This window comes from Protomyctophum parallelum (assembly GCF_964188405.1).
Source record: "Protomyctophum parallelum genome assembly, chromosome: 20".
Classification (NCBI taxonomy): Eukaryota; Metazoa; Chordata; class Actinopteri; order Myctophiformes; family Myctophidae; genus Protomyctophum; species Protomyctophum parallelum.
This window is the reverse complement of record NC_139718.1, coordinates 422,391-449,332: the sequence shown is the minus strand read 5'-3', so window position 1 is coordinate 449,332 and position 26,942 is coordinate 422,391. Positions and strand designations below refer to the sequence as shown.

Here is a 26,942-nt window from a genome sequence, read left to right as displayed (position 1 = left end):
CATTATAGGACTGTTCTGTTATTTAATACAATCACATTATAGGACTGTTCTGTTATGTAATACAATCACATTATAGGACTGTTCTGTTATTTAATACAATCACATTATAGGACTGTTCTGTTATTTAATACAACCACATTATAGGACTGTTCTGTTTGGAAGTACAGGCTGTCAAAAGGCTGCTACTCTAGATTCAACATAAAATAAAATAAAACCTATAGTGTTGCAAATTGTGGACAGATAAACTACCATGTTTCATTTAGTGGACGTTATCAATCATTGATGACAAACTACCATGTTTACAGTTCTGGAGGTTTGGGAAGTGGGTGGACGTGATCATTGATGACAAACTACCATGTTTACAGTTCTGGAGGTTTGGGAAGTGGGTGGACGTGATCATTGATGACAAACTACCATGTTTACAGTTCTGGAGGTTTGGGAAGTGGGTGGACGTGATCATTGATGACAAACTACCATGTTTACAGTTCTGGAGGTTTGGGAAGTGGGTGGACGTGATCATTGATGACAAACTACCATGTTTACAGTTCTGGAGGTTTGGGAAGTGGGTGGACGTGATCATTGATGACAAACTACCATGTTTACAGTTCTGGAGGTTTGGGAAGTGGGTGGACGTGATCATTGATGACAAACTACCATGTTTACAGTTCTGGAGGTTTGGGAAGTGGGTGGACGTGATCATTGATGACAAACTACCATGTTTACAGTTCTGGAGGTTTGGGAAGTGGGTGGACGTGATCATTGATGACAAACTACCATGTTTACAGTTCTGGAGGTTTGGGAAGTGGGTGGACGTGATCATTGATGACAAACTACCATGTTTACAGTTCTGGAGGTTTGGGAAGTGGGTGGACGTGATCATTGATGACAAACTACCAACCATCGACGGCAGACTGATCTTCGTCCACTCCGTTACGCCCAACGAGTTCTGGCCCGCTCTGATGGAGAAGGCGTACGCAAAGTGAGTTTACTAGTTTACTGATTAGATAGCATCTGATACAGACTTATAGCATGTTATGTAGACAGCACTATAATTGCATTGTATATAGTCATAGCACGCCATAGTACATATGTATAGCATAGTAGTATATATATATATATATATAGTTTATATGTATAGTCTCATAATATAGATATTCCACTGTTACTTTCTTAGCTTACGCATGTTTTATGATAAATGCTTTTTTGTGATGTATTCCCATGCTTTTTGTTCTTGCTTAATGTAAGTCGCTCTGGATTAAGAGCGTCTGCTAAAGGCCTAAATTGTAAATTGTACTGTGCTGGAGAAGACCTACGCAAAGTGAGTTTACTAGTTTACTGTGCTGGAGAAGACCTACGCAAAGTGAGTTTACTAGTTTACTGTGTTGGAGAAGACCTACGCAAAGTGAGTTTACTCTAAGGACAACTTCAGCCATTTGACTGCAGGGTGTTGTAATCATTGTCGTATTCAGGGTGTGTGGCTCCTATGTAGACATGACTGCAGGGACCCCTGTGTTAATCACTCTGCTATGCATTCAGGGTGTTATTCTATGTATTCAGGGTGTTATTCTATGTATTATTTAAGGGTGTTATTCTATGTTTTCAGGGTGTTATTCTATGTATTATTTAAGGGTGTTATTCTATGTTTTCAGGGTGTTATTCTTTGTATTATTTAAGGGTGTTATTCTATGTTTTCAGGGTGTTATTCTATGTATTATTTAAGGGTGTTATTCTATGTTTTCAGGGTGTTATTCTTTGTATTATTTAAGGGTGTTACTCTATGTTTTCAGGGTGTTATTCTTTGTATTATTTAAGGGTGTTATTCTATGTTTTCAGGGTGTTATTCTATGTATTATTTAAGGGTGTTATTCTATGTTTTCAGGGTGTTATTCTATGTATTATTTAAGGGTGTTATTCTATGTTTTCAGGGTGTTATTCTATGTATTATTTAAGGGTGTTATTCTATGTTTTCAGGGTGTTATTCTATGTATTATTTAAGGGTGTTATTCTATGTTTTCAGGGTGTTATTCTTTGTATTATTTAAGGGTGTTATTCTATGTTTTCAGGGTGTTATTCTATGTATTATTTAAGGGTGTTATTCTATGTTTTCAGGGTGTTATTCTATGTATTATTTAAGGGTGTTATTCTATGTATTATTTAAGGGTGTTATTCTATGTTTTCAGGGTGTTATTCTATGTATTATTTAAGGGTGTTATTCTATGTTTTCAGGGTGTTATTCTTTGTATTATTTAAGGGTGTTATTCTATGTATTCAGGGTGTTATTCTTTGTATTATTTAAGGGTGTTATTCTATGTTTTCAGGGTGTGTGGCTCCTATGCAGACATGACGGCAGGGACCCCCGCCGAGGCCCTGGTGGATTTCACCGGAGGCGTTCACATCTGTTTCCAGCTCAACGAAGCTCCTCCTAACCTATTCCAACTGATGCAGAGAGCTGCCAAGTCTAAAGCCCTGATGGGCTGTGGGACTCCACAGGGCGTAAGTCTAGGGACTCTATAGCTGTTCTATAGGGACTCCACAGGGCGTAAGTCTAGGGACTCTATAGCTGTTCTATAGGGACTCCACAGGGCGTAAGTCTAGGGACTCTATAGCTGTTCTATAGGGACTCCACAGGGCGTAAGTCTAGGGACTCTATAGCTGTTCTATAGGGACTCCACAGGGCGTAAGTCTAGGGACTCTATAGCTGTTCTATAGGGACTCCACAGGGCGTAAGTCTAGGGACTCTATAGCTGTTCTATAGGGACTCCACAGGGTGTAAGTCTAGGGACTTTATAGCTTTTCTATAGGATCTCCACAGGGTGTAAGTCTAGGGACTCTATAGCTGTTCTATAGGGACTCCACAGGGCGTAAGTCTAGGGACTCTATAGCTGTGTGTGAGATCCCTGATCGGTTTGGGATGTTTATGTGTTGATGATACATAATCTATGTTTTAATGATCAATATCTTGTCTTGTATCCGTACAGGAGACAATGTTTATTGATAAATAACTTTATTGGTACAGGAGACCTCTGACAACACAGTGTTCAATAATAAATAACTTTATTGGTACAGGAGACCTCTGACAACACAGTGTTCAATAATAAATAACTTTATTGGTACAGGAGACCTCTGACAACACAGTGTCAACCAACGGATTGGTGGACGGCCACGCCTACACTGTCACTGGCATCAAACAGGTAACCTTTGACCTTAACACATTCTATGCCAAAGTCTACATTTCTTGTATCTAGAAGCTTAACCCTGGCTGTGCCAATACGGGAAATCTCGTCTTTTGTTTATGTCTTTTAACACTTTTTGTGTGCCAGAACTTAAAAGCGCTAGAGTGCCCAGCAGATGAGACAGATTTTTCTCTGAAAAGCCCCACCTTCCATTTCCCCCCAAAACCGGGAGGTATAATCTTCCATTACTTCCTCTCGCTGTCACATCTAAAGTCTCTGTAGAAGTGTTTATATTCCACTGTCACATCTAAAGTCTCTGTAGAAGTGTTTATATTCCACTGTCACATCTAAAGTCTCTGTAGAAGTGTTTATATTCCACTGTCACATCTAAAGTCTCTGTAGAAGCGTTTATATTCCACTGTCACATCTAAAGTATAGAAGTGTTTATATTCCACTGTCACATCTAAAGTCTCTGTAGAAGTGTTTATATTCCACTGTCACATCTAAAGTCTCTGTAGAAGTGTTTATATTCCACTGTCACAACTGATCTCACTCTAGAAGTGTTTATATTCCAAACGAGATGCTTTAATCCAGAATAATAGACAGTTTTGCAGGGCCGTAAACAAGAAAGTGAACGGCTGTGCGCGAAACATGTCCCCTGTGTTGCCTAGCAACGGCTCTGTCAAAAACTACATTACAACGTAATGTAATGTAATATAAATGTAATGTAATATAAATGTATTATAAATGTAATGTATATTTCAGATGATGAGCAGAGGAACAGCCGTCCAGTTGGTGCGTCTGTGGAACCCCTGGGGTCAGGGGGAGTGGAAGGGGGACTGGAGCGATGGGTAAGGACCTATGACCTTTAACCCCTGGGGTCAGGGGGAGTGGAAGGGGGACTGGAGCGATGGGTAAGGACCTATGACCTTTAACCCCTGGGGTCAGGGGGAGTGGAAGGGGGACTGGAGCGATGGGTAAGGACCTATGACCTTTAACCCCTGGGGTCAGGGGGAGTGGAAGGGGGACTGGAGCGATGGGTAAGGACCTATGACCTTTAACCCCTGGGGTCAGGGGGAGTGGAGCGATTGACCTCTAAAATGACCTCTGAACTTTAACCTTTAACCTTTAAATTACATCAACTCTGAGGAGGTTTCGTTGTCTGTATAAAACATTCACTTCTTGATTTCTTTATTTTAAGAGTAGAAATAGTTATTCAGCCAACAGGAGGACATAATCTTTATTTTACATATATAGTAGAGAGTTATTCAGCCAACAGGAGGACAGAATTATCCTCACGTTTCACAGTGTGATGAACAATGTGTTATTGTGTGATGTGAGACAAATCACTGAGTGAAACGTGATGACTTTGACCTCCGTCTAACGTCTCATGTTTTAGAAAAGGATTTGTTCTCTTTTTGGGGGATTAGTGTTCTAATCCCATTGTTCAAGTTCAGTGTCTAGGCCCTAGACACTGGTGTCTAGGCCCTAGACACTGGTGTCTAGGCCAGTGGTTCCAAAAGTGGGGTCCGGGGACCCGCAGGGGTACTTGAGGGAGTTCCAGGGGGGACCCAGCTAAATGATCATTTGGGACACAGACAGACAGACAGATACAGAGATCTCCATGTGGGACACAGACAGACAGATACAGAGATCTCCATGTGGGACACAGACAGACAGATACAGAGATCTCCATGTGGGACACAGACAGACAGATACAGAGATCTCCATGTGGGACACAGACAGACAGATACAGAGATCTCCATGTGGGACACAGACAGGCAGATACAGAGATCTCCATGTGAGACACAGACAGACAGATACAGAGATCTCCATGTGGGACACAGACAGACAGATACAGAGATCTCCATGTGGGACACAGACAGACAGATACAGAGATCTCCATGTGAGACACAGACAGACAGATACAGAGATCTCCATGTGGGACACAGACAGACAGATACAGAGATCTCCATGTGGGACACAGACAGACAGATACAGAGATCTCCATGTGGGACACAGACAGACAGATACAGAGATCTCCATGTGGGACACAGACAGACAGATACAGAGATCTCCATGTGGGACACAGACAGACAGATACAGAGATCTCCATGTGGGACACAGACAGACAGACAGACAGACAGACAGACAGACAGACAGACAGACAGACAGACAGACAGTTATAACGGGTACTTTTAGGTTCCCAAGTTGCATCGTTCTCCAGTAGGCCGGTGGTCGACAGGCCCGTACAGGTCTAGTCATAACTAGATACTGAAAACAGATATAATCATTAAGGAAATGTATGCATGTACTGTAATGTATTGTAATCTCTTAATTTCCATTTTTCCAGCCATTTCAGTTCATTTTATTTTTTTGTAAAAATAATCTGGGAACCCTCCACAATAATTTGGCGACCCCCAGGTTGAGAACCCCTGCTTTAGAGGAGAGGCTCTCCAGAGGGGAGGGAGGCTCTAACAGAGAGCCCTGAGGCTACCTTTCCTTTCCTTAGTCCAGTTACCCTGGGTAAACATAGTACCTTTCCTTTCCTTAGTCCAGTTACCCTGGGTAAACATAGTACCTTTCCTTTCCTTAGTCCAGTTACCCTGGGTAAACATAGTACCTTTCCTTTCCTTAGTCCAGTTACCCTGGGTAAACATAGTACCTTTCCTTTCCTTAGTCCAGTTACCCTGGGTAAACATAGTACCTTTCCTTTCCTTACCTTACCTTACTCACACCCAAAAACTGTTTGGCACAGAGCCATGTCTGCTCCGGGCAGTTCATCTGCTGCTGATCACAAACCGGTTTGACACGTGTGTGTGTGTGTGTGTGTGTGTGTGTGTGTGTGTGTGTGTGTGTGTGTGTGTGTGTGTGTGTGTGTGTGTGTGTGTGTGTGTGTGTGTGTGTGTGTGCGTGTGCGTGTGCGTGTGCGTGTGCGTGTGCGTGATCACTGATCAGAGCTTTGGGGGCGACTGTGGCTCAAGAGGTAGAGCAGGTCGTCCAATGATCCATGGGTCGGCGGTTCGAATCCCGGCTCCTCCTCCTCCTGTCTACATGTCGAAGTGCCCTTGAGCAAGGCATTGAACCTCTACAATGAAATGTTCTATGAGCAGGGCCTGGCTGTAAACAAGTTCTTGAGCTTAGTCCAGTTACCCTGCAGGGTAAACATGGTACCTTTCCTTTCCTTAGTCCAGTTACCCTGCAGGGTAAACATGGTACCTTTCCTTTCCTAAGTCCAGTTACCCTGCAGGGTAAACATGGTACCTTTCCTTTCCTTAGTCCAGTTACCCTGCAGGGTAAACATGGTACCTTTCCTTTCCTTAGTCCAGTTACCCTGCAGGGTAAACATGGTACCTTTCCTTTCCTTAGTCCAGTTACCCTGGGTAAACATAGTACCTTTCCTTTCCTTAGTCCAGTTACCCTGGGTAAACATAGTACCTTTCCTTTCCTTAGTCCAGTTACCCTGCAGGGTAAACATAGTACCTTTCCTTTCCTTAGTCCAGTTACCCTGGGTAAACATAGTACCTTTGCTTTCCTTAGTCCAGTTACCCTGGGTAAACATAGTACCTTTCCTTTCCTTAGTCCAGTTACCCTGGGTAAACATAGTACCTTTCCTTTCCTTAGTCCAGTTACCCTGGGTAAACATAGTACCTTTCCTTTCCTTAGTCCAGTTACCCTGGGTAAACATAGTACCTTTCCTTTCCTTAGTCCAGTTACCCTGGGTAAACATAGTACCTTTCCTTTCCTTACCTTACCTTACTCACACCCAAAAACTGTTTGGCACAGAGCCATGTCTGCTCCGGGCAGTTCATCTGCTGCTGATCACAAACCGGTTTGACACGTGTGTGTGTGTGTGTGTGTGTGTGTGTGTGTGTGTGTGTGTGTGTGTGTGTGTGTGTGTGTGTGTGTGTGTGTGTGTGTGTGTGTGTGTGTGTGTGTGTGTGTGTGTGTGTGTGTGTGTGTGTGTGTGCGTGTGCGTGTGTGTGATCACTGATCAGAGCTTTGGGGGCGACTGTGGCTCAAGAGGTAGAGCAGGTCGTCCAATGATCCATGGGTCGGCGGTTCGTAACCCCGGCTCCTCCTCCTCCTGTCTACATGTCGAAGTGTCCTTGGGCAAAGACACTGAACCCCAAATTGCTCCCGATGTGCTGGTTGGTGCCTTGCATGGCTTCCGCCGCAATCGGTGTATGAATGGGTGAATGTAATGCACAATCTATGTAAAGCGCCTTGGATAAAGGCGCTATATAAATGCACCATTTACCATTTACCATTTTGCTATCTGTCTGTCTGTCTGTCTGTCTGTCTGTCTGTCTGTCTGTCTGTCTGTCTGTCTGTCTGTCTGTATCCAGATACAGATAGATGTTTGAAAATGATCAACTGGATGGTTCAGATTGGATCCTGACGGTTCAGATTGGAAAACATAGCAGCTATAATTTAAATAATTCACTTTTTTTTTTTTTGCAAGGAGGTTTTGTGGGATGTGTTTTTTTGTGCGGAATTCGGAACTGCAAAACGCATGAAAAAACCCGCTCTGTGTGCAAAACTCCTTAATAGCTGATTATAGGAGGGGCTAGCGCCCTAGTGACAATAGCAGATCTACAAGCTCACAATGTGTCGCGATGTGACATGTTGTGAGCTTGAAGATCTGCTATTTTCATCAATTTTTGGCTCAGAGAGAGAGAGAGAGAGAATATAAAACGCCACCATGTCTGTCTTTGTATGAACATAAGCTTAACTTCAAACTGGCTCTGGTCCCTTGAGCTTCTCATAAAGTACACACAGATGGAATAACACTGTCAGAGGCCCCCAGGGGCCCGGGGGGGGGGGGGGGGGGGGGGCTCGTCTCTTGGGCCAATTATATTTTACAAGGTTATCCAGACAGCCACATATATAGGATGGTAAGGGGGCTTCCTATAGGATGGTATCCTAGGATGGTATGTGTGCAAAAATACACCAGCGCCTGTACGTCTCTAAATGTTTTGATGAATTGAACAAGGTGGACCCTCTTGTAAACAAGTTTAATGCTTAATTGGGTCGTCCACTCACAGTTAACAGTCTTTGTACTGAGTTTGTGCTTGAAATGTACTGTAATTCTACAAACTGTTAATAAATATTTCAATCAATCAATCAATCAATCTATAGAGCTAATATAGAGTCAATTCTAAGGTATGGGATCACCAGTTGGTTTGGAAACCTAACTGTAAAGTACAAATCTGAGATCCTTAGAGGTCCATGCGTGCAAATGCAATAGGTACAAGCATTCCTTTGTCCATAAATTCCTTTGTATGCTAGTAGACTGCTAGTCTAGGATGGTCATATTGTATTGTATTGTATTGTATTGTATTGTATTGTATTGTATTGTATTGTATTGTATTGTATTGTATTGTATTGTATTGTATTAACATATAATTATTCTCCAGGTCTCCACTGTGGCAGTCGGTCAGCCCTCAGGACAGGGAGATGTGTCAGTCAGTGCGAGATGATGGAGAGTTCTGGTGAGTACAACCATTCATACACCTTGTATAATAATAATAATAATAATAACTATAATAATAATAATAACTAGAAATACACGGACACACGCACGCACGCATGCACGCACGCATGCACGCACGCACGCACGCACACACGGCCGATCACCAAACCTACCTTATTTAGCACCTTTCATGACATGAATGCAGCTCAATGTGCTTTACAGAGCAATAAAGGAAAAAAAAGACAATTAACCCATTCTGACCTGAGATCAGATTCATACGATGTTTCCACTGGACACACACTGGTCTGATTAACCCATTCTGACCTGAGATCAGATTCATACGAGTTTTCCACTGGACACACAACTGGTCTGATTAAGCAAAAACATGAAGTATCATTAAAATGATATAAAAAAAAGGTTGTGAATCAGGCTAAACATTGAGGACATGAATTACAACACATGAATCAACTAAAAGCAAGTGTGAAGAAATGGGTATGGAGCTGTGCTGTAAACATCTCTGGTGAGTTTTAAGTAGAGAGAGGGTGTAGTAAAGTGTGGAATGCCATCTCTCTACCCTCCATAAAACACCACCTGTCTACACTTTACAACCAGGAGTCCCTGGCTGCTGTTTTTCTGTAAATATAGTTTTTGACTGCTGCTTAAGTATTGATGGTCTCTTGCATAATATAGTATTAATTATAGTATGGTATGTCTGTATATGTCTGGGTGAATTGAATACAGACGACATTTTGGAAATATTTTGTGTTATCCTTTTAGCACAGTGAACTACAGAGGGGGGGGGGGGTGCATGAACTACAGAGGGGGGTGCATGAACTACAGAAGTACACATTTAAAGGGATAGTTCAGATTTTTTTTAACTTAAGCTGTATGAAATACATGCCATTAATAGAGTGGTTGCAACTGTACTAATTGATTGCCCGAGTCCCGTGGTGGGAGTTCTGCCCTTTTAGCACAGCCCTTTTCATATCAAGGCCCATCATTATTCCACCATCTGATGACATTTAGCCTCTCAGACCCATCTGAGCCACGGACCACCATCTGATGACATTTAGCCTCTCAGACCCATCTGAGCCACGGACCACCATCTGATGACATTTAGCCTCTCAGACCCATCTGAGCCACGGACCACCATCTGATGACATTTAGCCTCTCAGACCCATCTGAGCCACGGACCACCATCTGATGACATTTAGCCTCTCAGACCCATCTGAGCCACGGACCACCATCTGATGACATTTAGCCTCTCAGACCCATCTGAGCCACGGACCACCATCTGATGACATTTAGCCTCTCAGACCCATCTGAGCCACGGACCATCTGATGACATTTAGCCTCTCAGACCCATCTGAGCCACCGGACCACCATCTGATGACATTTAGCCTCTCAGACCCATCTGAGCCACGGACCACCATCTGATGACATTTAGCCTCTCAGACCCATCTGAGCCACGACCACCATCTGATGACATTTAGCCTCTCAGACCCCATCTGAGCCACAGACCACCATCTGATGACATTTAGCCTCTCAGACCCATCTGAGCCACGGACCACCATCTGATGACATTTAGCCTCTCAGACCCATCTGAGCCACAGACCACCATCTGATGACATTTAGCCTCTCAGACCCATCTGAGCCACGGACCACCATCTGATGACATTTAGCCTCTCAGACACATTTGAGCCACGGACCACCATTTGAGCCACGGATCTCTATGAATCTGTTAATCTATGAATCTGTTAATCTATGAATCTCTGAATCTCTGAATCTGTTAACAGGATGACCATGGAGGACTTCTGCAGGTTCTACTCAGGACCTGGACATCTGCTGTCTGTGTCCAGACTTCCTGGACGAGACCAGTTCCTGCCACCTGGAAACCGTCCTTCTACGATGGTCGCTGGGTGGCTGGGACCACCGCGGGGGGGTGCATGAACCACAGAGGTAGGGGGGGGGGGGGGGTAACCACTATAGAGGTACACATTTAAAGGGATAGTTCAGATTATTTTAACTTAAGCTGTACATGCCATTCATATAGTGGTTGCAACTGTATAATTGATTGCCTGGTGGGAGTTCTGCTCTGGTTTTGGTGAAATATTTTTTCTAAAGTTGTTATAAAGTTGTTTCCCGTCATTTTGTGGGGGGGCACTGGGGGGGGGGGGGGGGGGGGGGAGTCAAAACGACTGACATAGAAACATAGCTTCTTCAGGAAACTGTCAGGATGAAGACATTTTTAGAATCTGATCTCAGGTCAGAATGGAAAACTGTCACGATGTAGAAGACATTTTTAGAATCTGATCTCAGGTCAGAATGGAAAACTGTCAGGATGTAGAAGACTTTTTAGAATCTGATCTCACGTCAGAATGGGTTAAAAGTAAATTAATTCACAAAACTAACGTCATAGGTACATGGTCGACTTGATAATTGCGAACGCAGTGACCACTTACTATGACAGCAAGGGCTGAATGTCTGTGTGTGTGTGTGTGTGTGTGTGTGTGTGTGTGTGTCCCGCTGTTACACCACCCGCCCGCCACCAGAGGGCGCAGCTGTAGCACACACACACACACACACACACAGGGCGCAGCTGTAGCACACACACACACACACACACAACCACACACACACGAGCTGCGTTCGCTTCCCGCGTTTGCGCGTCTTACTTGTATTATACTCTCTGTCTCTCTCTCTCTCTCTCTCTCTCTCTCTCTCTCTCTCTCTCTCTCTCTCTCTCTCTCTCTCTCTCTCTCCCCCTCTCTCTCTCTCTCCCCCTCTCTCTCTCTCTCTCTCTCTCTCTCTCATCTCTCTCTCTCTCTCTCTCTCTCTCTCTCTCTCTCTCATCCTCTCTCTCTCTCTCTCTCTCTCTCTCCTCTCTCTCTCTCTCTCTCTCTCTCTCTCTCTCTCTCTCTCTCTCTCTCTCTCTCTCTCTCCTCTCTCTCTCCCTTTCAGAGTCGTTCTGGACCAACCCTCAGTTCCGGATCAAGATGGAGGGTCTAGAGAAGCAGTGTGAGGAGAAGCAGAGCAGGAACAACATGCTGGTGTCTCTGATGCAGAAACCCGACAAGAGGAACCGCCGGCTGGTCCAGAACCTCCACATCGGGTTCTCCATCTTGAGGTCAGTTCAGTGACATCACAACCTTCTGAGGTCAGAGCCTTAGATAGACAGAGTTACGCAAACTGCGTTCACTTCATGGGGCTTCATTCCAATGGAGGCTCTCCTACATAGACTTCTATTGGCTTCAGTCCAACGGAGGCTCTCCTACATAGACTTCTATTGGCTTCAGTCCAACGGAGGCTCTCCTACATAGACTTCTATTGGCTTCAGTCCAATGGAGGCTCTCCTACTAGACTTCTATTGGCTTCAGTCCAATGGAGGCTCTCCTACATAGACTTCTATTGGCTTCAGTCCAATGGAGGCTCTCCTACATAGACTTATATTGGCTTCAGTCCAATGGAGGCTCTCCTACATAGACTTCTATTGGCTTCAGTCCAATGGAGACTCTCCTACATAGACTTCTATTGGCTTCAGTCCAATGGAGGCTCTCCTACATAGACTTCTATTGGCTTCAGTCCAATGGAGGCTCTCCTACATAGACTTCTATTGGCTTCAGTCCAACGGAGGCTCTCCTACATAGACTTCTATTGGCTTCAGTCCAATGGAGGCTCTCCTACATAGACTTCTATTGGCTTCAGTCCAATGGAGACTCTCTACATAGACTTCTATAGGCTTCATTCCAATGGAGGCTCTCCTACATAGACTTCTATTGGCTTCAGTCCAATGGAGGCTCTACTACATAGACTTCTATTGGCTTCAGTCCAATGGAGGCTCTCCTACATAGACTTCTATTGGCTTCAGTCCAATGGAGACTCTCCTACATAGACTTCTATTGGCTTCAGTCCAATGGAGGCTCTCCTACATAGACTTCTATTGGCTTCAGTCCAATGGAGGCTCTCCTACATAGACTTCTATTGGCTTCAGTCCAATGGAGGCTCTCCTACATAGACTTGAAATGCAGAAATGCATCTTAAATCCCTTTATTGTATATCGTGTTTACAACATAAACATTACAGAGACTTTAGTTAACTTGTTACTGTACAATACTTTAAAAACAGTTTATATGTTGCTCACATGCTTAAAACAGCTCTTATTTGCGCCGCCCTCGTTGGAAACAATGTATTTCCGACTCCAGCTTGTCTCAGTTCAGGCTGCATGAACATGGCTCGGTTTCTGCCCCCTCAATGTCCTAACTCTTCTATTAGATGGCTCTGGGTTTCTGCCCCCTCAATGTCCTAACTCTTCTATTAGATGGCTCTGGGTTTCTGCCCCCTCAATGTCCTAACTCTTCTATTAGATGGCTCTGGGTTTCTGCCCCCTCAATGTCCTAACTCTTCTATTAGATGGCTCTGGGTTTCTGCCCCCTCAATGTCCTAACTCTTCTATTAGATGGCTCTGGGTTTCTGCCCCCTCAATGTCCTAACTCTTCTATTAGATGGCTCTGGGTTTCTGCCCCCTCAATGTCCTAACTCTTCTATTAGATGGCTCTGGGTTTCTGCCCCCTCAATGTCCTAACTCTTCTATTAGATGGCTCTGGGTTTCTGCCCCCTCAATGTCCTAACTCTTCTATTAGATGGCGCTGCGTCTCGTTGCATACAGGTGTGTTGTATTTTCATGCTGTTAATTAAACAGACGTATTTGAGTTCACATCTATTTCAGTCAGATAATCCTACAATAGAATGAACCAACATTTTATTATACAATGAGAATACAACAAAGTGTGGATATATTTATTATTATATGTTATTATTATTATATTTTAATTTGGCATTCAGGCGCTGCTACATTTTCTTCTCCCTGCTCAGCTACGTTAATTTACAAAATGTAACTCATTGTTCTCTCTCTCTCTCTCTCTCTCTCTCTCCCAACATCTGTTCCTGTTCTCATTCAACCCCAAGGTGACTGGAGAGGTAAGGAACTATTTTATTATGTTACTGTACACCATGCAACTTTGATACTGTATTAGCTATATAGTTCCACACTCAACCCAGAGGGCCACTATAGTTCCACACTCACTCCAGAGGGCCACTATAGTTCCACACTCACTCCAGAGGGCCACTATAGTTCCACACTCACTCCAGAGGGCCACTATAGTTCCACACTCACTCCAGAGGGCCACTATAGTTCCATACTCACTCCAGAGGGCCACTATAGTTCCACACTCACTCCAGAGGGCCACTATAGTTACACACTGACTCCAGAGGGCCACTATAGTTCCACACTCACTCCAGAGGGCCACTATAGTTCCACACTCACTCCAGAGGGCCACTATAGTTCCACACTCACTCCAGATGGCCACTATAGTTCCACACTCACTCCAGAGAGGCCACTATAGTTCCACACTCACTCCAGAGGGCCACTATAGTTCCACACTCACTCCAGAGGGCCACTATAGTTCCACACTCACTCCAGACGGCCACTATAGTTCCACACTCACTCCAGAGGGCCACTATAGTTCCATACTCACTCCAGAGGGCCACTATAGTTCCACACTCACTCCAGAGGGCCACTATAGTTACACACTGACTCCAGAGGGCCACTATAGTTCCACACTCACTCCAGAGGGCCACTATAGTTCCACACTCACTCCAGAGGGCCACTATAGTTCCACACTCACTCCAGAGGGCCACTATAGTTCCACACTCACTCCAGACGGCCACTATAGTTCCACACTCACTCCAGAGGGCCACTATAGTTCCACTCTCACTCCAGAGGGCCACTATAGTTCCACACTCACTCCAGAGGGCCACTATAGTTCCACACTCACTCCAGAGGGCCACTATAGTTCCACACTCACTCCAGAGGGCCGCTATAGTTCCACACTCACTCCAGAGGGCCACTATAGTTCCACACTCACTCCAGATGGCCACTATAGTTCCACACTCACTCCAGAGAGGCCACTATAGTTCCACACTCACTCCAGAGGGCCACTATAGTTCCACACTCACTCCAGAGGGCCACTATAGTTCCACACTCACTCCAGACGGCCACTATAGTTCCACACTCACTCCAGACGGCCACTATAGTTCCACACTCACTCCAGAGGGCCACTATAGTTCCACACTCACTCCAGAGGGCCACTATAGTTCCACACTCACTCCAGAGGGCCACTATAGTTCCACACTCACTCCAGAGGGCCGCTATAGTTCCACACTCACTCCAGAGGGCCACTATAGTTCCACACTCACTCCAGAGGGCCACTATAGTTCCACATAAGCGGTCGTGTGCCCACACTGACCGACTCTATACTATAAGAAGTTTTTCATTTACCTCAGCCCATGTTTTAACCGGTTAAAACCACCAGTTTTAACCGGCTGTTGGTAAATAAGCCACAGTCGGTGCGATGAACTACATGAATATTAATAATAATAATGTAGCAATAATTATTAATAATACATTACGTTTATAATAATAATGTACTATATCTTACAGTATCTAAAGATGCGTGGGAAGTTCCCCGCCTCTTTCTTCAACAGCCACGCCCCCGTGGCTCAGAGCAAGAACTACATGAACGCCCGCGAGGTGATGGAGTTCTTCCTGTTGAAGCCCGGAGAGTACCTGATAGTTCCTTCTACCTTCAGACCCAACGAGACCGCTTCCTTCATCCTGTCCATCCTGTCCAAAGCAGAGACACATGTCCAGTAAGTCCTATCTTTATTTACTTGACTTGACTCAAGGCCTATTCATAGTCTGGATTTTCGGTGAGGGCCAGGCCTCTCCTCTAGAAACCTGCCCGGCATGGTTAAACCTGCTGAGGGTATGAACCCCCTCCGGTAAAGCTTTCTGAGCCTCTCCACCACCACAAGGTAGCAGCACACGGAGAATAATTAAGCATTACACTCGTTTACAAGAGGGTCCACCTTGTTCAATTCATCAAAACATTTAGAGACGTACAAATAGACACTTCTATATAGTCAAAGAAGGAAGCAAAAAGGGAAAAGAAACATATACAGTGAGGGGAAAAAGGGGTGGGGGGATTCAGATTTGACGGGGGCCAGTTTCTTATTGCAGCCGTCCATAGGTGCCCTTTGAGAGCGGTTTTGAAGGAGTCAAGGGATTTGCATGTCTTAATGACTGTTGGTAGGGCGTTCCACATTTTGGTGGCATATAGGAGCGAAAATAATTTAGTCCCTTGTTTGTGCCGAATCTGGGTTGTACATGGTTCGTTGCACTCCCTCTGGTGTTGTGGGTGTGGACTTCGTTTACATTAAGGAAGTATCTAGACAGGTACATGTATCTTGGTGGTGTATCGAATCTTGTGGACCAGACCCATTGCAAGATGCTGTACTCTGTCGTTGACCATAAGCCATTCCAGCCTGTCAAAGTGGGCAGGGGTGAGGTGGGTTTGGGGGGTGAGGCCAAGTAGGAGCCTGACCAGTTTGTTTTGGGAAGTCTGGAGCCTAGTTTTAAGGGCCTTTGAGGTGCTGTGGTACCAAGAAGTGGATGCATAGTCAAAGAAACCTTGTACGAGGGCTCCTGTTAAGGTCTTCAAGGTGTTTTTGTTGACCAGTGAGGAGATCCTGTAAGATTCTTTGGTTGACTTTTTTATTACGTTGGTGGCCAGATTAGCCTCCAGGATGGAACCTAGGTGGTTAATTTCATCTTTACGTGTGATAACATTGTCACCAACTCTAACCAAGAAGTAATTTACCTTGCTGAGATTAGCCTACTATTAGATCCAAAGAGAATGGATTCAGTTCGGAGCTGAGGGCCTTTTCAACCTGCAGTTTGTTCCTGTCCGAGACTAGCAGTGCCGAGTCATCTGCGAACAGGAACAAGTTGCAGTCACAAGCTGATGTCATGTCGTTTACATATATTAGGAACAGTAAAGGCCCTAGTATGCTTCCTTGTGGAACACCACAGCTCACTTGGAGGGGGGGGGGGGGGGCAGTGTTCCATTCACCTCCACCATCTGTTCTCTCCCCTCCAGGTAGGATTGCATTCAGCTCACTGATGTACTATCAAAACCAATTGCTTTTAGCTTGTTAACCAGTATGGATGGTTCAAGATGTCAAAAGCCTTTTGGAGGTCCAGCATGACCATGCCGCAGTATTTTCCAGCGTCCACCTCGTGTTTGATGTGGTCGCTCAAATAGAGGAGGCATGTGTCAGTGGAGTGGGATGTTCTGAAGCCAGATTGGAACTCGTACATTAATTTATTTGTGGCAAGATACTTTTCAACCTATTTTTCCATCACTTTCGAGATTGAGCTTAGAATAGAAATAGGGCGGTAGTTGTTTCTTACCTTGTTTCGTTGAGTTTTTAGGGTCAGGTTAGGTTCTAACCCTGCATGGTGCACGTGCACACATAGACACGTGCACGTGCACACATAGACACGTGCACACATAGACACGTGCACGTGCACACATAGACACGTGCACACATACACACGTGCACACATGACACGTGCACACATATACACGTGCACACATGACACGTGCACACATATACACGTGCACACATAGACACGTGCACACATAGACACGTGCACACATAGACACGTGCACACATAGACACGTGCACACATGACACGTGCACACATATACACGTGCACACATAGACACGTGCACACATAGACACGTGCACACATACACACGTGCACACATGACACGTGCACACATATACACGTGCACACATAGACACGTGCACACATAGACACGTGCACACATATACACGTGCACACATAGACACGTGCACACATAGACACGTGCACACATATACACGTGCACACATAGACACGTGCACACATAGACACGTGCACACATAGACACGTGCACACATATACATCAAGAAAAAGTAAATATTTTCAATAAATTACAGTATAAATCTTTCCATGTTTTTCGTCGGGAGAACACATGTTATTGTTAAATGTTAAACATGTTAAAAACATGTTAATGTTAAATGTTAAAAACATGTTCATGTTAAATGTTAAACATGCTGTTAAAAATGCTGTTAAACATGTTAAGAACATGTTAATATTAAATGTTAAACATGCTGTTAAACATGTTAAAAACATGTTAAAACATGCTGTTAAACATGTTAAAAGAATGTTTAACATGTTCATCTTCATTTGTTTTTGTCAGCGAGAACTCCGGTGATCATGACCATAACCATGACCATGGCATCCACATTGAAAAGGTGAGTCTAAACGGAGTTTATATTTATATAACATACAGAAACACTGTTTATATATTTATATAACATACAGAAACACTGTTTATATATTTATATAACATACAGAAACACTGTTTATATATTTATATAACATACAGAAACACTGTTTATATATTTATATAACATACAGAAACACTGTTTATATATTTATATAACATACAGAAACACTGTTTATATATTTATATAACATACAGAAACACTGTTTATATATTTATATAACATACAGAAACACTGTTTATATATTTATATAACATACAGAAACACTGTTTATATATTTATATAACATACAGAAACACTGTTTATATATTTATATAACATACAGAAACACTGTTTATATATTTATATAACATACAGAAACACTGTTTATATATTTATATAACATACATAAACACTGTTTATATGTTTATATAACATACAGAAACACTGTTTATATATTTATATAACATACAGAAACACTGTTTATATATTTATATAACATACAGAAACACTGTTTATATATTTATATAACATACAGAAACACTGTTTATATATTTATATAACATACAGAAACACTGTTTATATATTTATATAACATACAGAAACACTGTTTATATATTTATATAACATACAGAAACACTGTTTATATATTTATATAACATACAGAAACACTGTTTATATATTTATATAACATACAGAAACACCGTTTATATATTTATATAACATACATAAATACTGTTTATATATTTATATAACATACAGAAACACTGTTTATATATTTATATAACATACAGAAACACTGTTTATATGTTTATATAACATACAGAAACACTGTTTATATATTTATATAACATACAGAAACACTGTTTATATGTTTATATAACATACAGAAACACTGTGTATATATTTATATAACATACAGAAACACTGTTTATATATTTATATAACATACAGAAACACTGTTTATATATTTATATAACATACAGAAACACTGTTTATATATTTATATAACATACAGAAACACTGTTTATATATTTATATAACATACAGAAACACTGTTTATATATTTATATAACATACAGAAACACTGTTTATATATTTATATAACATACAGAAACACTGTTTATATATTTATATAACATACAGAAACACTGTTTATATATTTATATAACATACAGAAACACTGTTTATATATTTATATAACATACAGAAACACTGTTTATATATTTATATAACATACAGAAACACTGTTTATATATTTATATAACATACAGAAACACTGTTTATATATTTATATAACATACATAAATACTGTTTATATATTTATATAACATACAGAAACACTGTTTATATATTTATATAACATACAGAAACACTGTTTATATATTTATATAACATACAGAAACACTGTTTATATATTTATATAACATACATAAACACTGTTTATATATTTATATAACATACAGAAACACTGTTTATATATTTATATAACATACAGAAACACTGTTTATATATTTATATAACATACAGAAACACTGTTTATATATTTATATAACATACAGAAACACTGTGTATATATTTATATAACATACAGAAACACTGTTTATATATTTATATAACATACAGAAACACTGTTTATATATTTATATAACATACAGAAACACTGTTTATATATTTATATAACATACAGAAACACTGTTTATATATTTATATAACATACAGAAACACTGTTTATATATTTATATAACATACAGAAACACTGTTTATATATTTATATAACATACAGAAATACTGTTTATATATTTATATAACATACAGAAACACTGTTTATATATTTATATAACATACAGAAACACTGTTTATATATTTATATAACATACAGAAACACTGTTTATATATTTATATAACATACAGAAACACTGTTTATATATTTATATAACATACAGAAACACTGTTTATATATTTATATAACATACAGAAACACTGTTTATATATTTATATAACATACAGAAACACTGTTTATATGTTTATATAACATACAGAAACACTGTTTATATATTTATATAACATACAGAAACACTGTTTATATATTTATATAACATACAGAAACACTGTTTATATATTTATATAACATACAGAAACACTGTTTATATATTTATATAACATACAGAAACACTGTTTATATATTTATATAACATACAGAAACACTGTTTATATATTTATATAACATACAGAAACACTGTTTATATATTTATATAACATACAGAAACACTGTTTATATATTTATATAACATACAGAAACACTGTTTATATATTTATATAACATACAGAAACACTGTTTATATATTTATATAACATACAGAAACACTGTTTATATATTTATATAACATACAGAAACACTGTTTATATATTTATATAACATACAGAAACACTGTTTATATATTTATATAACATACAGAAACACTGTTTATATATTTATATAACATACAGAAACACTGTTTATATATTTATATAACATACAGAAACACTGTTTATATATTTATATAACATACATAAATACTGTTTATATATTTATATAACATACAGAAACACTGTTTATATATTTATATAACATACAGAAACACTGTTTATATATTTATATAACATACAGAAACACTGTTTATATATTTATATAACATACAGAAACACTGTTTATATATTTATATAACATACAGAAACATTGTTTATATATTTATATAACATACAGAAACACTGTTTATATATTTATATAACATACAGAAACACTGTTTATATATTTATATAACATACAGAAACACTGTTTATATATTTATATAACATACAGAAACACTGTTTATATATTTATATAACATACAGAAACACTGTTTATATATTTATATAACATACAGAAACACTGTTTATATATTTATATAACATACAGAAACATTGTTTATATATTTATATAACATACAGAAACACTGTTTATATATTTATATAACATACAGAAACACTGTTTATATATTTATATAACATACAGAAACACTGTTTATATATTTATATAACATACAGAAACACTGTTTATATATTTATATAACATACATAAACACTGTTTATATGTTTATATAACATACAGAAACACTGTTTATATATTTATATAACATACAGAAACACTGTTTATATATTTATATAACATACATAAACACTGTTTATATGTTTATATAACATACAGAAACACTGTTTATATATTTATATAACATACAGAAACACTGTTTATATATTTATATAACATACATAAACACTGTTTATATATTTATATAACATACAGAAACACTGTTTATATATTTATATAACATACAGAAACACTGTTTATATATTTATATAACATACAGAAACACTGTTTATATATTTATATAACATACAGAAACACTGTTTATATATTTATATAACATACAGAAACACTGTTTATATATTTATATAACATACAGAAACACTGTTTATATATTTATATAACATACAGAAACACTGTTTATATATTTATATAACATACAGAAACACTGTTTATATATTTATATAACATACAGAAACACTGTTTATATATTTATATAACATACAGAAACACTGTTTATATATTTATATAACATACAGAAACACTGTTTATATATTTATATAACATACAGAAACACTGTTTATATATTTATATAACATACAGAAACACTGTTTATATATTTATATAACATACAGAAACACTGTTTATATATTTATATAACATACAGAAACACTGTTTATATATTTATATAACATACAGAAACACTGTTTATATATTTATATAACATACAGAAACACTGTTTATATATTTATATAACATACAGAAACACTGTTTATATATTTATATAACATACAGAAACACTGTTTATATATTTATATAACATACAGAAACACTGTTTATATATTTATATAACATACAGAAACACTGTTTATATATTTATATAACATACAGAAACACTGTTTATATATTTATATAACATACAGAAACATTGTTTATATATTTATATAACATACAGAAACACTGTTTATATATTTATATAACATACAGAAACACTGTTTATATATTTATATAACATACAGAAACACTGTTTATATATTTATATAACATACAGAAACACTGTTTATATATTTATATAACATACAGAAACACTGTTTATATATTTATATAACATACAGAAATACTGTTTATATATTTATATAACATACAGAAACACTGTTTATATATTTATATAACATACAGAAACACTGTTTATATATTTATATAACATACAGAAACACTGTTTATATATTTATATAACATACAGAAACACTGTTTATATATTTATATAACATACAGAAACACTGTTTATATATTTATATAACATACAGAAACACTGTTTATATATTTATATAACATACATAAACACTGTTTATATGTTTATATAACATACAGAAACACTGTTTATATATTTATATAACATACAGAAACACTGTTTATATATTTATATAACATACATAAACACTGTTTATATGTTTATATAACATACAGAAACACTGTTTATATATTTATATAACATACAGAAACACTGTTTATATATTTATATAACATACATAAACACTGTTTATATATTTATATAACATACAGAAACACTGTTTATATATTTATATAACATACAGAAACACTGTTTATATATTTATATAACATACAGAAACACTGTTTATATATTTATATAACATACAGAAACACTGTTTATATATTTATATAACATACAGAAACACTGTTTATATATTTATATAACATACAGAAACATTGTTTATATATTTATATAACATACAGAAACACTGTTTATATATTTATATAACATACAGAAACACTGTTTATATATTTATATATATAAAACCCATTCCACCTTTATTAAAATCCATTCCACGTTTCATTCCCAGCCCAGAGACAAGCAGAACGGCCACGCCGACAAAGAGAACAAGAAAGTCCTGTTCCGTCAATACAGTGACCAGGTTTTACTTTTTACCACTACTACCTACTGTTCCGTCAATAAAGTGACCAGGTTTTACTTTTTACCACTACCACTACTACTAGTTACTGTAAGCTCAGCTCAGATCTACAAGCGTTGCTGTCAGGAGGAAACCTCATAACTCCATTTTTGAGGTTTTAGAGTTTAAATCATAAATCAGTGCTATTGAACACCCTTTACGTCTGTGTATTGTTCCATAAATCAGTGCTATTGAACACCCTTTACGTCTGTGTGTTGTTTCATAAATCAGTGCTATTGAACACCCTTTACGTCTGTGTGTTGTTCCATAAATCAGTGCTATTGAACACCCTTTACGTCTGTGTGTTGTTTCATTAATCAGTGCTATTGAACACCCTTTACGTCTGTGTGTTGTTCCATAAATCAGTGCTATTGAACACCCTTTACGTCTGTGTGTTGTTTCATAAATCAGTGCTATTGAACATCCTTTACGGCTGTGTGTTGTTTCGAAAATATTGAACCAATGGAAAGTAGTAAAAAAAACGCATTGGACAAAACCTCTTAACTCCATTGGACCCTCAAACTGTCTGCTAAAGCAGCTAACTCCACCACCTCTCTCCTTCTCATGCAAGTACAGTAATTGACAATATATATAGTCACAACACCAACTTTGATGAGGCAGTATTACAGCGTTTAAAAAAATATAAGGTTTTATTAATTTCCTGAAAAGCAAGAAATACTTTTAGAAAAATACCTTTAAATACCCAAAGATTAATAAATGAGTCTGCAGTCAGAGCTTATTGATGTTTTAGCGTCTTGGTTCAGAGAGCACAGAAATGGATCCACATACAGTCAATTACATGAATGATTCTCCCATGTCCAAAATGGACACAGGGAAAAAGGTCTCTCTACCGCCTCTCAAAATGGAGCCGGTATATATATATATATATATATATATATATATATATCCTTGTAATCAGATAGAGTACGTTACACAGTCCAATGTGTCCATAGAGTATTAAAAGGATAGAGACTAAACTGGCGTGAAGCTCCGCCCCCTCCGCTATTCATGTCAGTGGAAGCATTTGGACACCAAATTTTGGTGTCCAAATGCTGAAGTGCAGCTGGGCTTTAACATTGAGCGCTCGGTTGCACGGGGTTTCCTCGTCAAGAATCCACGGGTCCGCCTGCAGTCCTTCCTCTTACCACTAGGGCCCAGCGCTTCAACATTGGAGTGCCTAGCTGGCCCCTTGAATGTGTCAGACAACCATGGGATAATTCACTGTCACTTCCTAACAAACCAGGAAGCATACATGCATTGGATATGTAGTTTAAAGGTGAATTGTAGTTCATAATTGGACCCTGACAACCAGCTAAGGCTAGTTAGTTGGAGCCTGGCTGTCTGCTCTGGGCATATATAGACCAAGGACAAAATAACATGTTTTTCCTCAGAGGGAGGCAGACAATGCAAAACAATTCTTTATCTCACGCTGGCTAGGGGAGAAGTGAAATGTAACTTAGTGGAACATCGGGCATGAAGTGAGATGAAAGCTCAGTGGAACAGGGTGACATAAGTTCCATGAAAGACACAGGGGCAATTCATAATGGAATATGAAGAATATTTCACGGGGAACATGAAAACTTCCATCCACAAAATAACAGATCTACCGAAATACCTATCAGCATCTGGTTGTATATATTTATATTTATATGTATATGTTTATATATGTATCTGTTTATGTGTATCTGTTTATATATGTATCTGTTTATGTATTTCCAGTATGAAGAGGTGGATGCAGAGAAACTGCAGCAGCTTCTAAACCAACAAATCCTTCAAGGTGAACTTTATCAATTTATTATTAAACCTAGTATTACTGCAGTATTACTGTGGTTATGTAACCTAGTATTATTATTACTGTAGCTCTGAACAAGGTGAACTTTATCAACGTTGTAAGTTGGAACTTTATAAACTGTCAGGACATGAATGGACTTGAAACATACACGCACGCGCACACAAACACACACACACACACACATGCACGCGCACACACACAAACACACACGCATGTGTGCACGCACACATGCACTCACACACGTGCGCGCACACACACACACATGCACGCCCACGTGCACACACATGCATGAGCGCACACACACACACACACACACAAACTTGGCATTGCTGTCATTTAGCCTGATGCTGAAACAGGACTTTGAGAATGACGGAAAGCTTTGTTGTGATTGGCTGTGTCCTGTGTGAAAGCTGTGTTCTCATTGGCTGTGTCCTGACTCCTGTATGAAAGCTGTGTTCTCATTGGCTGTGTCCTGTGTGAAAGCTGTGTTCTCATTGGCTGTGTCCTGTCGTGTCATTCAGGGGAAATGAACGGTGATGGATTCAGCCTGGACGCGTGTCGCAGTATGGTGGCTCTGATGGACGTATCCTTATGACCTTATTACCTTATTACCTTATGACCTTATTACCTTATGACCTTATTACCTTATTACCTTACCACCTTATTACCTTATGACCTTATTACCTTATTACCTTACCACCTTATTACCTTATGACCTTACAGTATGGTGGCACTGATGGACGTATCCTTATTACCTTATTACCTACCTACCTTATTACCTTATTATCTTACCACCTTATTACCTTATGACCTTATTACCTTATTACCTTACCACCTTATTACCTTATTACCTTACCACCTTATTACCTTATGACCTTATGACCTTATTACCTTACCACCTTATTACCTTATTACCTTATGACCTTATTACCTTATTACCTACCTACCTTATTACCTTACAGTATGGTGGCTCTGATGGACATATCCTTATTACCTTATTACCTTATTACCTTTAACGATAACCCTTAAAGCCTGTGTGGGACAAGGTTCAAGGTTCAAGGTTTCTTTATTTTGTCTCCCAAGGGAGAAATTTGTCTTGGACCCCAAGGACCCGCCCTGCAGTATACAATACAATATATAAAAAAATATAATAATAATATTAATATTTTAAGGTCCTTAACCGTGTTGCTCTGCAGTCATCGATCACCGGAAAGTTGAACAGTGAAGAGTTTGTTCGTCTGTGGAAGAAAGTGACGTTGTACAAGGTAAGTAATAATAATAATACTAGTAATAACAAGGCAGGTAATAATAATAACAACAATAACAATAACAATAGTAATGATGATTAGGGGTGCACGATTATGACCGATGAACAAAACACTAAGGGTCCTATTTTCACCAGTGGACCATAAATCTTTGAATGTTTTTCCAATGTTTTGAATAGTTCAAATAGCCGATCTACACGCTCTCAACGTGTGGATGTAGATCTACAAGCTCTCAATGTGTCCATGGACCTGCATCGTCTATTTCTCTCAAATGGTTTCTAAACCATTTTTGAGAGCAATGTCTAGCTGTAAATGGTGTGTGTTTACCATGTCTAGCTGTAAATGGTGTGTGTTTACCATGTCTAGCTGTAAATGGTGTGTGTTTACAATGTCTAGCTGTAAATGGTGTGTGTTTACAATGTCTAGCTGTAAATGGTGTGTGTTTACCATGTCTAGCTGTAAATGGTGTGTGTTTACCATGTCTAGCTGTAAATGGTGTGTGTTTACCATGTCTAGCTGTAAATGGTGTGTGTTTACAATGTCCTTCATCAGGACATCTTCTTCAAGACAGACGACGATCGAACAGGAACTCTGGACCTCAGTGAGCTGAGGAACGCTGTCATGGCTGCAGGTGGGCGAGAGACATTCACTTTACGTTACATTACAGAGAGAGAGAGAGAGAGAGAGACATTCACTTTACATTACATTACAGAGAGAGAGAGAGAGAGAGAGAGAGAGACTATGGTCACACTAGTATGGTCTTTGGTTTCTGTGGTGAAGCCAGTTGGCACTTCGCTGGCTGCGTCTGCCCAGCTGCAGCTGCAGGGCTGCGTCTGCCCAGCTGCAGGGCTGGCTGCGTCTGCCCAGCTGCAGGGCTGCGTCTGCCCAGCTGCAGGGCTGGCTGCGTCTGCCCAGCTGCAGGGCTGCGTCTGCCCAGCTGCAGGGCT

The 26,942-nt window shown here is 39.2% G+C and overlaps 1 pseudogene across 1 annotated transcript in view; it reads left to right on the top strand.

Annotated features, from left to right (window-relative positions):
- LOC310878475 (calpain-1 catalytic subunit-like) overlaps positions 1-26,942 on the top strand; it is a 53,267-nt pseudogene that overhangs the window by 16,201 nt on the left and 10,124 nt on the right. The window contains exons 5-19 of the transcript XR_014571100.1: positions 846-979; positions 2,319-2,493; positions 3,117-3,191; positions 3,939-4,024; positions 8,594-8,668; positions 10,446-10,608; positions 11,611-11,776; positions 13,578-13,626; positions 15,149-15,357; positions 17,799-17,853; positions 22,831-22,902; positions 24,658-24,715; positions 25,252-25,313; positions 25,927-25,995; positions 26,548-26,626. The product of XR_014571100.1 is annotated as a calpain-1 catalytic subunit-like (transcript). The remainder of the gene's footprint in view (positions 1-845; positions 980-2,318; positions 2,494-3,116; positions 3,192-3,938; positions 4,025-8,593; positions 8,669-10,445; positions 10,609-11,610; positions 11,777-13,577; positions 13,627-15,148; positions 15,358-17,798; positions 17,854-22,830; positions 22,903-24,657; positions 24,716-25,251; positions 25,314-25,926; positions 25,996-26,547; positions 26,627-26,942) is intronic.